This window comes from Malaclemys terrapin, chromosome 1 (genome assembly GCF_027887155.1).
Source record: "Malaclemys terrapin pileata isolate rMalTer1 chromosome 1, rMalTer1.hap1, whole genome shotgun sequence".
Taxonomy (NCBI): Eukaryota; Metazoa; Chordata; order Testudines; family Emydidae; genus Malaclemys; species Malaclemys terrapin.
Genome location: NC_071505.1, coordinates 30,462,787 through 30,481,277, shown reverse-complemented (window position 1 = coordinate 30,481,277; position 18,491 = coordinate 30,462,787). Strand labels below are relative to the sequence as shown.

Genomic DNA, 18,491 nt, shown 5'->3' with positions numbered 1-18,491 from the left:
AGATTCTGGTCCCTAGGTGATATCATGCAAAGTCTCAGGCTGTTCCCTACCACCACAGCACCAGATGTCATGAACACGGCACACGCACACCTAATTGGAATGGACATGAGCAACACATCTCAAACAACAACGGTTACTAGAAGGTTAGTAACGTTTTTTTATTGCATACAGTTATTTATTATGTTCTTCCCTCTCATTTCAAACGTTACATATTTTATTGTAAATAATTATTATTTGAATTGTGGAAACACCTAGGAGCCCCAGTCACCGATCAGGATCCCATTGCGCTCTGTGCTGAACAAATACAGAACAAAAAGATAGTCCCTGCCTCAAAAAGTTTACAAGCTAAGTATTAGACTTGTGACAGCAGGTGGATGTAGACAAATGGGGGAGCACAAACAAACAATGAGACAATACTGATAATTGTTTTAATAGTTCAAAAATGTTAAAAAATTACCCCTAAAGATTTAATTGCCTAATACTTTGTGGGTTTTTTGCATTTTAAAATTGTATATTAAAGGTATTGAAAGTGGAAAGTGGACTGAAGAATAAAGTTGGTAGACCTAAGGTACAAACACTGGGTGAAAAATCCACATTATGAGCTTATAGACTACTACTTTTTCTTCTTCTTTCACTCTTCGCTGTTCCTGCAGTCACTCACTACTCTCAGCTCCTTCCAACCCTTTTTACTGTTAACATTGCTTCCCATTTTCCCTCCTGCTGCCTTCTGCACTTCCTCATGCTGCCCTTTGTCTTTCACTTTGTGTTCTCAATCCAAACTTCTGCCACCATCTACTCTTACCACAACCATCTGTCCGATTTTCTGTCCTTCCTCATCCTATCCTCTGTCAACTACTCTGTGCTCTCCATCCAACCTCCCTTCACCCTCTCTTCTTCCTGCTACAATCTACCTTTCATCTTTTTCCCAGCTACCTATTTCCCTGTCTTTCCTCATCACATTCCCCAATGCTGTGAACTACTGAGTAGAACAAAGAAAGTGGAGCATTTAGAGTCGGCATTTGTTACACACAGTGTAGTGCTTTCTCAAGCCAGTGACAAATTTAAATGAAAAGAAGGTTTCAAAACATGAGAATGAATTTGTAAATGTCTCAGTGAAACACATACATAGCACAGTCCTCCTTCCCAAAGCATGACAGATATGTGGACAGAGTTGGCAACGGGCTTTGTTGCAAGGATAGGTTCCTGGGTTAGTGTTTTAGTTGTGTGGTGTATGGTTGCTGGTGAGTACACCTCTACCCCAATATAACGCTGTCCTCGGGAGCCAAAATATCTTACCGTGTTATAGGTGAAACCGCGTTATATTGAACTTGCTTTGATCCACCGGAGTGTGCAGCCCCGCCCCCTTGAAGTGCTGCTTTACCACGTTATATCCGAATTCGTGTTATATCGGGTTGCGTTATATCGGCGTAGAGGTGTATTTGCTTCAGGTTGCCAATGCCTGAGATGATGGAGTGTCCAGGATTTCCAGGTTTATGGGTCTTGGGTAGCAGATAGAATACCCCTGGTCACTTACAGACAGCCCCCAACCTGAAGGAAATAAGCCCGTTGCCAACTCTGTCCATATATCTATTCAAAGGACACAATCATAGGACGTAATCACATCAGCCACACCATCAGAGGCTTGTTCACCTGCACATCTACCAATGTGATATATGCCATCATGTGCTAGCAATGCCCCTTTGCCATGTACATTGGCCAAACCGGACAGTCTCTACGCAAAAGAATAAATGGACACAAATCAGATGTCAAGAATTATAACATTCAAAAACCAGTCAGAGAACACTTCAACCTCCTTGGTCACTCAATTACAGACCTAAAAGTTGCAATTTTCCAACAACAAAACTTCAAAAACAGACTCCAACGAGAAACTGCAGAACTGGGAATTAATTTGCAAATTGGACACCATTAAAATAGGCTTGAATAAAGACTGGGAGTAGATGGGTCATTACACAAAGTAAAAACTATTTGCCCATGCTTATTTTTCCCCACTGTTACTCACACCTTCTTGTCAACTGTTTGAAATGGGCCATCCTGATTATCATTACAAAAGTTTTGTTCTCCTGCTGATAATAGCCCACCTTAATTGATTAGTCTCATTAAAGTTGGTATGGCAACACCGATTTTTTCATGTTCTCCGTGTATATATATCTTCCTACTGTATTTTCCCCTGCATGCATCCGATGAAGTGGGTTTCATCCCACGAAAGTGTATGCCCAAATAAATTTGTTAGTCTCTAAAGTGCCACAAGTACTCCTCGTTTATTTTAAAAGACAGGCTGCACTGTATTAGAGATCTGTTTAGGTTTTCACATGGTGTGTTTGGTTGGACTGAAACAGCTCTGAGCTACACTTCATCCTTCTGTATTTTCCATTTCTAGCACCCTCCCCTGCACATAACTCCATGGGGCGGGCTGCTTCTGCAAATTTGGCAACATCTTAGCTGCTTCTGTTTATAAGGAAAGATCCCAGCAGCTAGAAGGGGGAGAAAGCATGACTGAGATTGCTCATTATATTCCTCTTGAGCAGCTCCAGAGCATATCCTGGGTGACTACCACGTTATTAAGTGCCAAGCTGGCTTTTTGTGTGCCAAGTGCAGATCTTTCCCTCATGTGGGAGGGAGCAAAGGGATAGAAAGGACATCTTTACCCACCTACACCACAAACACCTTCCCCCACCTCAGAGGGATTGGAAGCCTGTCTTCTTGAGAGCTCAATCACTGGGATATCATGAATGTTTCCAGGAGGTAAGTTACACATGTTACATTCCACCAGTCAGACAGGTAGCGGGGGAGGAGGGAGGACAAACTGCTTGATAAGGATAGCACTTTTCTTGTGCTCTTAAAAATGCTACTGGTAGGTATTATTATTAATTATTGGTATTTGTTGCTGTACAAGATAGAAGACAGTCCATGCCCCACGGAGAACACATTAAATAGTTAATTTCAGGATAATAGGATCATTTTTCATCTATTGGAAAATAATGTATTCAGAGCTCTTGCTTCAATGGTGAAATTCCTTCAGCAGACTACATTTCCTATTAGCCTTCTGTCTTTAATCGTTAGCTCTAGAAACTCTTTCTGAGTGTATGATAGTCATATATTTTTGTGCTTAAGAAGTCTTTACCCGAAGCCTGTGTCTGCATTGGCTTTTTCCTTAAATCTCCCACTGTCATACTACTTCTGGTGCCAGTGCTTAATTTGTAATAAAAGAGGTGCTGGGGCTCCAGCAATTTTTTTTACTTTCATAACTGATGCGGCAAGCCCAGAGGTGCCGGGGTTATGAACTGCCAAGCCTAGAGCCCTGGCAACCCTGGCACAAATTAAGCACTACCTGGTGCTCTCGCACCAGTGCTAGTAATGGTGGGAACACTAGTGTAGACTATTGTTTTACCACCATATCATCTAGTCCTTCTCAGAGCAATTTTAGGCATGATGATGGTTAAAACACTGGTGGCTGGTCTGCTCTGTCATTTCCATTGCATTGTATTCAGATGGAGTTGTGGATACTCAGCATTTCTCAAGATCAGGCCTATGATGTCTGTAGTGGCCACCTAAAACTGAGGCATCAGTAGTCATAAGTCATCTATCAAAAATTTAGCCTTAATATCCCTGTGCTTCAGGTTCCTTCTCTATAAAATGGGGATAATCATATCTCACAAAAGTGTTGCAACATTTAATGTCTGCAAAGTGTTTTGAAACCAGATGCGGAAGGTGGCATAAAAGTGCAAAATATTATAATTCTCAGTATAGTTACTAGTGGTTATGCTCACAGCGCAGTTGCCACTGACTGGTATCTTTGGCCAAGGATTACATTGGCATGGAGATTGAAGTCTTTTTTCAGGAGTGTCCCCTGTACAGTAGAATAGAGTTGGAAATACATTGCCAGGGCAGCATGGGGAAGCTTACATGGCAATGCTGTACCAGTTCCTGTGGATAAAAGAGGATTTTGGTTTCCAGAGCTGTCAATCTGATGAACACTGAAAAACAAAAGAAAGAAAAAATGTGTCACAAAGTTGATTTGAATCAACAAAGAAATGAATAATAATTTTTGCCAAGAGTACGGTATGTCGACTAACATTTACTCAGCCTCTTCTGCCTGTCAGTGTTACAGATGTGCCAAATGGCTGGCAAATGTTCTATATTTCCAATTATGGAGATTTCCCAACTAACTCTGTACAGTTTGAGGAGCTGTTTACCAACTCTGTTTAGTGGTTTAATTTGTCTCCTGGACTTCACTATCGCACCCTAGTACTCTTAATAAAAAAGAGTTATTTTTAATCCTAATCTTTTTGTTTTGGCAGAATACATTCTCTCCGTGCTCACAGACAGAAAGCTCCAGCAAACACTGGGGAGAACTGGCAGAATTCCTGTGGCTCCAAACAGTGGTGTAAAGATGAACTAGCTACACTCCATACACTCCTCTACACAGTGATCATCATGGTTATCCTAATGGCAATTTGGGGAGCCTGGGCAAGGAAAGACGCCTACTCATAGCTGCAAAATGCTGTCTTTGATAAAAACTTAGAAACACTCATGAGGATTAAAAATACAAAGGAAGGGACATAACTCATGGTCTTTGCAAATTATAGCTCATCTTTAATTTAAAGGCAGAACTGCTTCTGCCAGTGGATTTGAACCAGTGACCCCACTTTGTGGACAAAGTACAGAACACAACTTCAATGAGAAAGTGGAATATTAGTAATGTAACACTGTTCGGTGTAACATATGTAAATGAAACTGTATGTTAAATACAGTCTGATGGGGAGAATGTGATTAATACTTTTGCTGGTCAAAATATTTTTACATCTGTCCCACTTTCCATTTTTGACTTGAGTTGCTCGTTTGCTTGTTGTTTTATATTATAGCAGGGAGTTGTGATAATGCTGGAGGGGGCCTACCTGATTATGAGCAAGCAAAGACCTCTGATCTAGCTGAGTTCCCAACTCAGTTGCTAGAGAGAAGCGTTGTAGTTTGAGTTAGGTAGTTCTGTTTGATTTTATGTTTATGTAAACATCTCTTTTTGTTAAAATCTGCACAGCCTCAGGAATAAACTGTGGGGAAAACTATATTTGTAAGAGTCTTTTGTTAATGGACCAGCTAGTCCATTACCAGTTTATATCAATGTGTGTAATCTCATCCTTAACCACTGCCTGCTCTATACCAATGCTTTATTTACCTCAGCCAGGTAATAGTGGCCCACATACCAACAACACGTTAATACATTATATGCCTGCAAGACATTTTGAATACTTCATACACGAAACTTCAGAGATGTATGGTTATATAAGTATTTTAATAATTAATGATTAGCTATTGACATTTTTCTTCAGAGTTTGGACACACAAATTTATCTGCTTTAAAAGTATGACATTTTACATTTTGTTTCTTTACCCATCACTTGTTCCTTTTTTAATAGGTGTTAATTCGTTTGCACAGTACGTGTGTGTCATAAATATAAAGGGAAGGGTAACAACCTTTATGTATGCAGTAACATCAAATCCCTCCTGGCCAGAGGTACAGAATCACTTACCTGTAAGGGGTTAATCAGTTGAATTAACTTAGTTGGCAGCTGACCAGAAGGACCAATGGGGAAAGAAGATACTTTCAAGTCTGGGCAGGGGGAAGGTTTTGTTTGTGCTTTTTGTTTTTGTTCCCTCTTGAGACAAAGAGAGAGACCAGGCAGGTAACCCAGCTCCTACTCAAATGATACATCTAAAATTACAGAAAATGTAAGTAATAGCAAGGAAATGCATTAGATTATCTTTTGTTTTAGCTTGTGAATTTTCCCTATGCTAAGAGGGAGGTTTATTCCTGTTTTGTAACTTTGAAGTTGAGCCTAGAGGGGAATCCTCTGTGTTTTAAATCTTTTTATTACCCTGTAAAATTACCTTCTATCCTGATTTTACAGAGGTGTTTCTTTTACTTTATAATAAAGTTTTTCTTTTAAGAACCTGGTTGGTTTTTAATATCCTAAAAACCCAAGGGTCTGGTCTGTGCTCCCCTTGTTAACCTATTGGTTGGTATATTATTCTCAAGCCTCCCCAGGAAAGGAGGTGAAGAGGTTTGGGGGGATATTTTGGTGGGGATAGGGCTCCAAGTGGCCCCTCCCTGAATGTTTGTTTAAATCACTTGGTGATGGCAGCAATACCGTCCAAGGACGAGGAAAGGAATTTGTGCCTTGGGAAAGTTTTTAACCTAAGCTGGTGGAATATAAGCTTAGGGGGTCTTTCATGCGGGTCCCCACATCTGTACCCCAGAGCTCAAAGTGGTGAGGGAACCCTGACAGTATGTATCAAACAGTATTAATATAGCCTCATGGAATTCAATGGAACATGAGCTCTTATACATCTATCTATCTGTGTGGCCATACAGGTGCTGCTCTACTGGATGCATACCATGTATCCATAATACACTGAAAAGGAATAAAAATAGGAAGCAGGCAAAACTTCTTCGTGAAAGACAATATACATCAGGAAGAGTTTACCAAAACAGAGATACTGAAGTAAAAAGAAATATCAAGTAATTTCTGAACAGGAATAGAGGATAAGCTATGAAGAACAAATACATTAAAGTGAAGAAAACAAAGAATGGATATAATTGACCAAAGAGCCTTCTCTTGTTTCAAAGATCTTTGCTATTACTGTAGGCATAAATAGGCACATGAAATAGTCCCACTTATAACTAGGCAAGCAGTTCAATCTTGCATTTAGAATAAGTGACTCCAGGCAGGATTTCTGGGTTCAGTTGTCAATTTATGGGTGTAAATCCTGCCTCAGAGGTACTGGAGGGTGGTCCACAGGTCCAGAGAGTACTGCAAGAGCTCCTGATGCTTCAGAGGAAATGATTAGATTTCCAGGACTGCCTCTCTTCCTACCTCTGATTGGTCTTTGGAAGGGGAAAAGCATAAAAGTTCAGAGGAGAGAGCAGAAGACCAGCAAGGTGCAGCAATAGCTTCCAGATCTATCTCATTGCAAGGATCTCTTTGCTGGTGCTGGAAAACAGATAAAGGCCTCTGGTAGTTTCTGTAAATTTCAGAGAAAATGGAGGCAGTACCACAAGCAACTTGGTGTGGAGAGGTGAGGAGAAGGTCAGAATCAGCAGGAACTGGTGGGGATGATATTTTGGGTTGGTGGTAAAAGAAACACAGCATGGGAAGAAGAGAATTCCAAAGTTATGCAGCAGAGGCCTACTATACTCTGTGCTTTCTGGCCCATCCAAATATAGCTACATCCATGTGGCATCTCTGCCGCTGACTCACTATATGGATCATGGGAAGTCACTTATCCTCTATGCTTCAGACTCCCCATCTAGAAAAAGTATTATATCTATATCATAAGACTGTTGTGAGGGTGAATTATTGAACAATAATAAATAACTTTGAATTTCTCTGAAAGCTAAGTTTTTTATTAATATTATATCTTTCTAGAGAATATGCTCTTAATTTGCTGTCTGGCTTTTGATCTCATCAGGGCAGACAACGTCCTTTATATTACGTAACTTTTTTAGAAATTCATAAACGCTAGGAAAAGATTACTTAACATTAGTATGATGATGAAATAATATTTGGCAGAAAAACAAATTATGGCAATGAAAAGACAAATGACTCAAGACAAATCCTGTTAGTCTATGTGATTTAAAAGAATACCTTCAGAAGTATTGTAATAATAATGAAAGAATAATGTACTAGGTCAAATTCAGTTCACAGTTACAGTATTGCAATCCCATCAAAGCTCAGGGAGTTCCATCAGTGGAAATGAGAGCAAAATTGGTCCACAATTTTCAGTGCTTGCACTACAGTCTCAAATTAAATAAATTACCAGTAATACCAATATTTTCAAGTGGCCTGATTTTGGGTGTCTCCTTTTTCTGATTGCCCAATTTGAGACACTCAGAGCCTGATTTTCAGAAGTGATGAGGCTCAACAACACCAACTGAAGTAAATGGGAGCTGCAGGTGTTCAGGTCAAGGTGTCAGGTTGGATACCCAAAACATGGCACCAAAATAGTTTCCTATATGTTGGCTTAAGTGTTTCTTGATGGGACACTTACTGAGAATATTCTTTTCTCAGGAAGCTGACCAACTGATTCACTACAGCCTACTTAGAATCAAACAAGTATGCAGCCAATATTCATAACACCACACACAGGCATAAAGAGCCAAGCCACTTAGGCCCCCTCCAATTCCTTCCTACTGCCCATAGGTGCTGGAACCAGGGGTGCTGGGGATGCTGCCACAACCCCTAGCTTGAAGTGGTTTCTATCATATACAGGGTTTACAGTTTGGTTCAATGGCTCTCAGCACCCCCACTGTACAAATTGTTCCAGCACCCCTGCTGCCCATGGCAGTTGTTGGAGCTCTATCTCCTTGCTTCTGCAAATCTTTAGTCAAAACCTCTAAATAGTACCCGTTGTATAGTTAGGGTTATTCAGTAGTTAGTTTATTAAAAGAATATTGTTTTGTATGGTTCCTGCACCCAGTCTGCGTACCAGAGCCAGTACCAGAGATGTGCCATGCTTTCTGGGTTTCAAGCCCTACCACTCTTGTGATAAGGCAATGCCTAGTAGTGATCCACACTGGAGCTGCCTTAAGTGTTTGTGGGAGGCTCATATGAGTGACAAATGTGGCATTTATAAGGGTTTTAAGACCCATTCTAAAAAAGACATCCACCAGATTAAAGTATCTGCTGCTGGAATCGGCACTACATCTTCCATCTGAGACATCTACGTCAGTCTGAGCACATCAGCGTCAGTCAGTAGTGCACCTCCAGTGCTACTAGTACCAAGAGGCAGTTCAGCATTGCCAGTGCTGAGGAAGAGGCTTTGAAAATTAGGCTTGGTACTGGGTCTGAAAGATGTGAAGTGGTCAAGCTCTTCTAAAGACTTAGGAGGGCATTCAAAGAGGAAGTGCTCCCCCAGAACACACCTCTAAACAGGAGAGTTCGTTGACTCCAAAGCCCAGAATAGCCCTGTGGAGACTGGCTTCCGAAGTACCTTCATCAGCATCTCCTCACGTGCCGGTGCTGCAGAGTGTCTTCCTGGTACCATCTTCTCCTGAAGCATTTGAGGCTGTGAGAGAGTTGTTAAACCTCTGGATGCCACAGTCATCAGCAGTTCAAGAGATTCGCCTGGCATGGGCGACCAAGGTACCTCCATCAGTGCCCCTCATCTCCACACTGGGCAGTTCTATCAGATTCAGCCATCAGGGTACTGATTAAGGCAGTACTATCTACAGGAAAACCATAAGTGATTTCCCCAGCTCCCCTTTCTTTGGAGTCTGAACATTCTTCACTGGTACATATGCGTACAGCATCACCATGGTCAGAAGAAAAGCTTTCCTCTTCATCAGACTCTGATATGGGATCCTATGTGCTCCAACCCAGCTGGTCCCATCATCAGGAGTATGTCATCTTCCTGCCCTGGTTTCAACCTCACTACCAGCAAGTGGTTTTTATAAGGGACCCTTGGGCTATGCACAGTTGGGGACATGCCAGTGGTGGTTTTGGAACCTGGAGGGTGGGGTTTTCCCTCAATCAAGAGTGTCCCCAGAACCCCCTCAGGTAGCTACATTTATTGGTCATCGGGAGAATTGATGCAGCAAACACACTAGCAGCAGTACTGAGCGTGGCACTGAACAGATTCAGGATACCTCTCATGAGCAACCACAAGAGGAGCAGGAACTGGACCAGCCCCCGGTACTGTTGGCATACTTTTTCTCCTCTTCTAATGAGGCAATTGTGGTAGAGCCTACTTCTCTGCCGCCTGAAGATTTTAAGACTCACCAGGAATTGTTGAGGAGGATGGCTGTGGCCCCAGACATCCACCCAGAGGAGGTCCAAGAAAAATCCCACAAGGTGGTGGCCATTTTGACATCTGTGGCTCCAGCTAGAATAGCCTATAAATGATGCTATTTTAGAGCCTACCAGGGTCCTCCAGCAGACCCCAGCTTCCCTGTCTCTGACTGCAAGAAGAGTGGAGAGGAGATACTATGTCTCCTCTCAGAGGTTCAAGCAGCTATATAATCAGGTTCCCTTGTAATGCTGGCAGCCAATGAGAAAGAAAGACAAGGGCACCAGGCATTAATCCCAAAAAATAAAGAGGGTGTGAAGATAGATTTATTTGGGAGGAAGCTTTATTCCACAGGCAGATTACAGCTTCGTATTGCAAACCAGCAAGCTTTGCCGTGTCACTGTGATTTCACCCTGTGGAATACAGTTTCAAAGTTCAAAGACAAACTCTGAAATAAGGTGAAACAGCAGCTACAGTCTTTAATAGAATAGGGCAAGTTGGTCTCTAGAACAGCTCTATAGGCAAGCCTGGATGCAGCAAATTCTGCAGCTCACAGCATGACTCTGCTTTCACAATGAGGTGCTCATCCTGGTTACACTTTTCTGGCCGCCTTCCACAGGTGCAACAGACAGTCCAGGACTTACCTTTTGAAGAGGCATTGCTCTTCTCATAAAAGATGGATGAGACTCTGCATAGTCTCAAAGACTCTAGAGCAACCCTAAAATCACCCCAGCAGTGAAGCAAAAGGTGTTCTGTTCTCATCGGTCCCAGTATTTTCAGGGATTTGCCTCTTGAGTCCAAGGCCTGTCAAGCAGAAGGAGCAGGGGTTACAAAAGATGTTCACCATCTCCCCCTGCTTTGGTTCATCAAAGCAGGTAGTATCTTCCAAGAGCTCATTTTGATGCGCAGGTCAAGAGCAGACTACCAGGTCTAAGAGTGCCATCTTGTTCTTTTCCAATTTTTTGCAAACCACCATTCCAGATTCTGTCATGCTTGGGCCCACATCACAATATATTGGTGGGTTCTAAGCATGGTGAAAGTGGGATATACGCTCCAATTTATTTCTACGCCCACCCTTCCCTGTCCCTCTTCAGTGATGTCTTACATAAGGCAGTGTTATTCCAAGAGATACAACTGCTCCTCCTAGTCAGAGCTATAGAAGAGGTCTCTCCTTTGTTCGGGAGAAAGGGGTTTTACTCCCGATACTTCCTGACCCTGAAGGCAAAAGGGAATCTCAGGCCTATTTTAGATGTAAGACAGTTAAACAAGTCCCTGAAAAAATCAAAATTCCAGATAGTCCCCCTAGCTTCCATTATTTCTTCCTTGGAGCTGGAGGACTGGTATGCTGCTCTTGACTTAAAGGACACCTACCTTCACATGGCAATTCATCAGAGACGCAGACAATTTCTGAGATTTACTGACAGTGGTCACCATTATCAGTTCACAGTGCTCCCCTTTTGTCTCTCTGCTGCCCCATGTGTTTTTACAAAGTGTATGGCAGTGATAGCAGCTTTCCTTCATAAGTCAGCGGTCTGTATCTTCCCTTACCTGGATGACTGGCTGATAAAATGTCGATCCATGTCACAGGCATACAACATAAGCATAATCCAATCCACCTGCAATGTGCTCAGCTACTGATCAACACAGACAAATCAGTTCAGTCTTCAGTACAGAAAATAGAATTTATTGGTGAAGTCCTGGACACAACAATGGCTAGGGCCTCAGTACCTCAGGCCAGTTTTCATGCAATGCAAAGCCTCATTCTGGATTTAAAGGTTTACCCTCTCACCAACTTGAGAAACTGTTTAAGGCGGCTGGGGCACATGGCAGCATGCACTTGTGCAGTCCAGTATGCCAGATTGCATTTCATAAGGCTGGTTGGCAGAGGTGTATTCTCCATGAAGGCACCACATAGTGCACATGTTAATGCATGTTCCAAGTCATATCTTATCCTCCCTAGATTGGTGGATAGACCCAACCAATGTCTGCAAGGGCGTTCCTTTTGCCCCACCTCAAGCTCTTACCTTAGTCATGGATGCCTTGGACCTTAGTTGGGGGGCTTACCTGGAACCCCTGCAGAATCAAGGTCTTTGGTCTCCCCAAGATCTCTATCATCAGGGAGTTGTTTATTAGTTTGCATGGTGTTCTTTCCTCATCAGGGGAACGGGTGTATTGGTGCTGACTGACAATATGACTGCAATATTTTATGTAAACAAGAAGTGGGGAGTCCATTCCTCAGTACTGAGTCGGGAAGCAATACTACTCTGGGATTTCTGCATTGACAACTCTATACTTCTGAAAGCGGCTTACCTCTTGGGGATTCAGAATACAGTAACAGATCACCTGAGGAGGTTGTTTATCAATCACAGAGAGTGTTCCCTTCACCCAAACATATTAAGTTTCATTTTCCAGCTCTGGGGAACTCCCCAAGTGCACCCTGGGTTTGTCGATGGACCTTTTTATACTGCCATAGTGAGAGGGTCTGCTGTATGCTTTCCCCCATCCCTCTTCTGCCCAGAGTTCTAGGCAAGGCCATGCAGGACAAGGCCCATCTTACACTGATTGCTCCAGCATGGCTCCATCAACAGTGGTCTCAATCCCCTACCATCACTCTCATTTCACACAGACCTAATTTTACATAATTGCAGTTGCCTCCTTCTCCACCCCAATCTTCAGGCCCTTCACCTGATGGCCTGAAGGCTTCATGGTTCGCATCAGCAGAGAATTTCTACTCTAGAAAGGTGCAGGAGGTATTGCTGAATAGTAGAACACAGTCAACTAGGACAACTTACTTTGCTAAAGGGAAGAGGTTTTCCATCTGGTCACGGCTTAAATGAGTCTCCCCTATTCTTGCTTATATTCAGTACACGCTGGACTATCTTCTGAATTTGGTGATTAGCTTGATCAAGGTACACCCATCAGCTATATCGGCATTTCACCCTCCTGTGGATAACCGCTCCCTTTTTTCCAACTCAATGGCTGTAAGATTTTTAAAGGGTTTGGATAGACTGTTGCCATATATACAGAACCCTATTCCACCAGGGAGCCCCTTACCACAGCTGATGGGTCTTAACACAGCTGATGAATCTAGTCTTAACATAGCTGATGGGTCCTTCCTTTTAGCGGCTCTCTTTCAATGAAGGTAGCATTTTTAGTAGCCATTACATTGACCAGGAGAGTGGGGGAGTTGAGGGCACTAGTATCAGATCCTCTATATATGTTTTTTACACAGATAAAGTTTACCTTCATCTCCATCCAAGTTTTTTTATGAAAGCAGTCTCCACTTTTCATATCAACCAAGCAATTTTCTTACCGACCTTCCAAAGCCTCATGGTAATAAGGGGGATGCGAGACTGCATACTGTAGACACTAGAAGAGCTTTAGAGTTTTGTCTGGAATGGTCTAAACTTTTCAGGTCTTCGTCTCAATTGTTCATTGCATTTGAAGACAGAAAGAAGGGCAATCCTGTTTCCACGCAAAGGATTTTTTCATGGATATCTGGCTATATTTACCTGTGTTACTTTTTGGCTAATGTGAAGCCGCTGGATAGAGTATTGGGTCATTCGACTAGATCCCAAGCGACCTCTGCAGCATTTCTGATTAACATGCCCATATTAGACATTTGCAAAGTGACAACCTGGTCATCATGTCACTTCACACGTTCACCTCTCACTACACTTATCTCTCAAAAATCTAGAGACAATGCTAAATTTGAACAAGAGATCCTCCAGTCCATGTCCAAATAGACTCTGAACCTGTGACATCCCCCATCCAGGATGCCACCTGATGTGCTGGGGTTTCATTGAGCCTGCCTGCTCCACTAGTGTGGGCTCCCTCTCCATGTTTTGCTGAATCAGGCTCTCCGGCCTCTGGCAGCACACACACACAGGTAGGGAAGCACCAGCTGTAGAATCGCGCAGAGTCTGCAAGCAGCTTTCTATGGGGAGATTCAGCTAGGAAATTTCCCAGCACTCAAGTGCACACCCCCTTTTGGGGAGTAAACCCAAAATAATATTGTCTTGAACTGTATAGAAAGTTCTGCACAGCGCAAGCTCATAAAAATTCACCCTCTCCCTCAATTCGGAGAGAGATATGCACAGCTTCTTGCCCTCCTCGCCTCCGGATATGAATTACACAATCTAGGTTATGTTATAAACAAGAAATAAGTTTATTAACTATAAAGGTCAATTTTAAGTAATTATAAGGGATAGCAAAGAAAACAAAGCAGATTACCAAGCAAATAAAACAAAACACGCATACCAAGCTTAAGATCTTAAAGAGACTGGTTTCAAAAAGTAATTTCTAACCCTAAATGTTGTTTTACGCAAGTTGCAGAGTTTCTGTAGCTTAGAGTTCCAGTTATTTTTCTTTACAGACTAGACTCCTGTCTTAGGATGGACTCAGCCCTTGCCTTTCCCACTGCCCAGTTCCTTTGTCTCTTCAGGTACTTTCAGCAGTCTTTCTTCTTGGGCAGGAAGGCAATGGAGAAGAGTCCTGTTTGCGTTACTCCCCAGCCTTAAATAGAATTTAAGGAATAAGGCGGGAAGCCTTTGTTTCCAGTGGAAAAGTACCAGCAGTGTCCAAGTTGGTGTTTAGTACCAGGTGACATGACCACCTGACCTTGTAGTGTCAAAGCAACATATCAGGATGCTTCTCAGGAAGGAGAGAGATTAGTATCTTCAAAGTCTTATTGTTTCTTCCTAATGGCCCATCAAGGCTGATGGACTGTTGTCTGGTGGGTGTTTCCCAAGTTTACACCCAGTTGTAATTGTTACATAGCCAATATTCCTAACTTTAGATATAGAAATGATACATGCATACAAATTGGATAATCACATTCAGTAAATTATAACCTTTCGGATGATATCTTATAAGACCCATCTTGCATAAAATATATCTCAGTTATGCCATATCCATATCATAAACATATTTCCATAAAGAATATGGGGTGTAACGTCAGGTGTGGCTCGGCCCTTTATGCCTGCGCATGATGCATGAGACAGCTGAGGGTGCTCATGCTGCCCTGACAAGTACCACTAAAGGAAAAACTCTCTGACAACTGTGCACTGGAGCACACAAACACCTACAGTGGAATGGGCATGTGCAACACATCTTGAAGAACAATGTTATGGAAAGATTGGTAACCATTTTTTTTTCTCTTTGAAAGGATTGGATTTCATGATATTTTCCAACTTTACTTCACTCCTTCATTCCTCTTTAATCTGAGGACTAACTGCTCCTGGCTGAGGGGTTACTGTTGGGTATCAGATACTCTTCTCAAGGAGGTGAGGGCACTCCCTGAAGAATATCCTCTCTGTTTTGTAAAGAAGGGTGTCTGCATATTGATTAATGACTCCTGTTCTATTTCTACATTACTGCATCATTCCCTGCTGGATGGGAGGCTGGCAGTGCAGTGGAATGGCCAGAAATGTTAATTCTCAAAGAAGCCTTAGAGCTGCAGGTTCTCATAGATTGTGGCCTTTCCATGCTTCTCCAGGCCCTGCAGCACAGCTGTCTGCCCTGGCTAGAAGGCACACACTTATATCCTCAACTGTTATGCTGTCCTGAAAAGGGAACACGTTGTGTTGAGCATCTGGTACCTGACTTTTAACCATACTGGCCAGACACGCCATGTAACATGCAGAGATGAATTTTCACATTGTGGCCACAGCAGTGGTAGAGGTGACTGTAATAGCGACTGTGTGACACCTATCCCATTCTCCTGACCTAACTCTCCTTTCACAGGTTTTGTGGAGGGGAGCGTTAAGCTCTTTAGGAGAGTTCCAAGCCTGAGCCCAGACCGGGACTCAAATTCAAGTCACATGGTGAAACCATCTGTTTGGATTTTTGCTTGAGGGGATCAATAGGAGGTGTGTGAAAATCTGTGTTATATTTAACAGCTGAATTCTGGATTTCAGGCTATTCGTGTCTAGTGTATTCAGCCACCCAAACATAACTATGCTGGATGCGTTTCTTTTAAAACTGATAAATAAATACACTAAATAAATAAATCTCATGCCCACCAGCACAAAAATTTCCACTGGGCTCTAACATTTGATTCTATAAAGGATTTATTGCCTTTTTTTGTTAAAAGGATAAAATACATCATTCAGTTCTCAGAGCAAATCATAATACAGCACTTAAACCCAAGAGACACAACAGCAGCATAATTTAAATATTATTAAAATGGTTCATAAAAATGCACACCATCATAAGCTGTTTATACTTTTTGCACCTATGGACATGACTGACGAAAAAGAGAAAATGTGAACACAAGTTTGGAAAGTATGTGTCAGTTATTACGTAGTGATCTTGTTATTAATTCGTCTGTTTATGTTAAACAGGCTTGGACTGATTTTTTGCACATGTTCAAAAAAGGATGTGATTTGAACATACCTGTCTGCTGTTATTTTAAACTACCAAAAACGACGTCAGCACTTCAGCCAACAAGCCTGGTGATATATTCCATGTACCATTCGCTTTGTCAGACAATGAAAACAAGTCTTTAATTTTCCACAATAATAGTCCCAGGCTGCTCTTGTGAATGTTTTATTTCAGAAGCTTCAAACTCTTCCCTACACCATCTTCAAATACTGTCTTACTTCTCCCTTTTTTAAAAAAGACAGCATGTTCCAAAACATAATATTTAGCACAAAAATAGGTATGGTTCTTTTCTGTTTGTACCTTTTCTTTTGCCAAAACTTTGTTGTCATCTTTGTACGTGGGTCCTAATTTATAAATATTGTCTCTCAGGGCCCTCTGCATTTCTATTTGTTTCCCGAGACCAAGATTTTCAAAAATAGGAGCTTATGTTTTTCTACTGAAGTGAATGGGAACCATGTCAGCATTGGAAAATCACTTATTTAGGTGCCTAAATAGGGATTTAGGAGCCTAATATTAGGGTCTTATTTTTGAAAATCTTGGCTTTACTTTGGAACTAATATGAAATGAGTTTTAAATTTGTTAATCATCTAATTTCATGATACTTATTTTGTTCTGTGTAAATTGGCATGTCTTTCATGCACCTGAGATGTGATGCAAATCAAATCAATGGCAAGTTCAACAAAAAGGAGGACACGTTATGTTCTGCTTAATTAAAAGGTGGGGGAAGAGGAGACCCTAACAGATTTCAGATCACAAAAACAGGAGAGTTGTTAGAAATCCGGAAGGGAGAGAGTTCCATATTAATTATAGGAATAGAAGATGCACCCTAATCAGATCAGGACATCAGTTCATTACTTTCAGCAGCAGTGCTCAGACTAGAAAAAGAAAAGTGAGAATAAGCTTCACTGCATTCCTACCTCCTTCTCCTTCAACACACACACCCTTTTTCAACCATTAGCAGTCAAAAAGTTGAGGCATGACCCATTCATCTCCACCTCCCTGTTAGCCTGTCAGTATCTACTTCTCAGTGCCTCAGAGAATGGGGGGAAATGGAAAAAAATACAGACAATTGTGCAGTGCTATACATGACCTTTTATAAGGAAAGAAATACAGCCTAATGATACTCAATCATAGAATATCAGGGTTGGAAGGGACCTCAGGAGGTCATCTAGTCCAACCCCCTGCTCAAAGCAGGACCAATCTCCAACTAAATCATCCCAGCCAGGACTTTGTCAAGCCTGACCTTAAAAACCTCTGAGGAAGGAGATTCCATCACCTCCCTAGGTAACCCATTCCAGTGCTTCACCACCCTCCTAGTGAAAAAGTTTTTCCTAATATCCAACCTAAACCTCCCCCCACTGCAACTTGAGACCATTACTCCTTGTTCTGTCATCTGCTACCACTGAGAACAGTCTAGATCCATCCTCTTTGGAACCCCCTTTCAGGTAGTTGAAAGCAGCTATCAAATCCCCCCTCATTCTTCTCTTCTGCAGACTAAACAATCCCAGTTACCCCAGCCTCTCCTGATAAGTCATGTGCTCCAGCCCCCTAATAATTTTTGTTGCTCTCCGCTGGACTTTTTCCAATTTTTTCACATCCTTCTTGTAGTGTGGGGCCCAAAACTGGACACAGGACTTCAGATGAGGCCTCACCGGTGTCGAAAGAGGGGAACGATCATGTCCCTCGATCTGCTGGCAATGCCCCTACTTATACAGCCCAAAATGCTGTTAGCCTTCTTGGCAACAAGGGCACACTGTCGACTCATATCCAGCTTCTCGTCCACTGTAACCCCTAGGTCCTTTTCTGCAGAACTGCAGCCTAGCCATTCAGTCCCTAGTCTGTAGCAGTGCATGGGATTCTTCCGTCCTAAGTGCAGGACTCTGCACTTGTCCTTGTTCAATCTCATCAGGTTCTTTTGGCACAATCCTCTAATGGACATGAAGCTTTTGGCACTCAGGGCTGCCTGGGGGGGGTGGGGAGTGGGGGGAGGGCAAGTGGGGCAATTTGCCCCAGGCCCCGGGCCCCACAGGGGCTCCCATGAAAATATAGTATTCTATAGTATTGCAACTTTTTTTTATGGAAGGGGCCCCCTGAATCCTCTGGGCAGCCCTGTCGGCACTGCAGAAACTCCAACTAGTACAGAATGCTGCAGTGCACCTCCTGAGCAATACAGGTGACAGTGAGCACGTCCAACTTATTCTCCACTCCCTAAACTGGATTCCCATAGAAATTTGAATTAAATTCAAGGCCTCGATCCTTACCTTCAGGGTGCTCCATTGCCTGGGCCCAGGATATCTAAAAGAC

General features: G+C 42.4%; 1 long non-coding RNA gene across 1 annotated transcript; it reads left to right on the top strand.

Annotated features, from left to right (window-relative positions):
* The first annotated feature begins 2,412 nt into the window (after positions 1-2,412).
* On the top strand, positions 2,413-5,084 carry LOC128830336 (uncharacterized). Its single transcript, XR_008443564.1, has 2 exons — positions 2,413-2,763; positions 4,320-5,084. It is a non-coding gene; the product is annotated as an uncharacterized LOC128830336 (long non-coding RNA).
* The last annotated feature ends 13,407 nt before the right edge of the window (positions 5,085-18,491 follow it).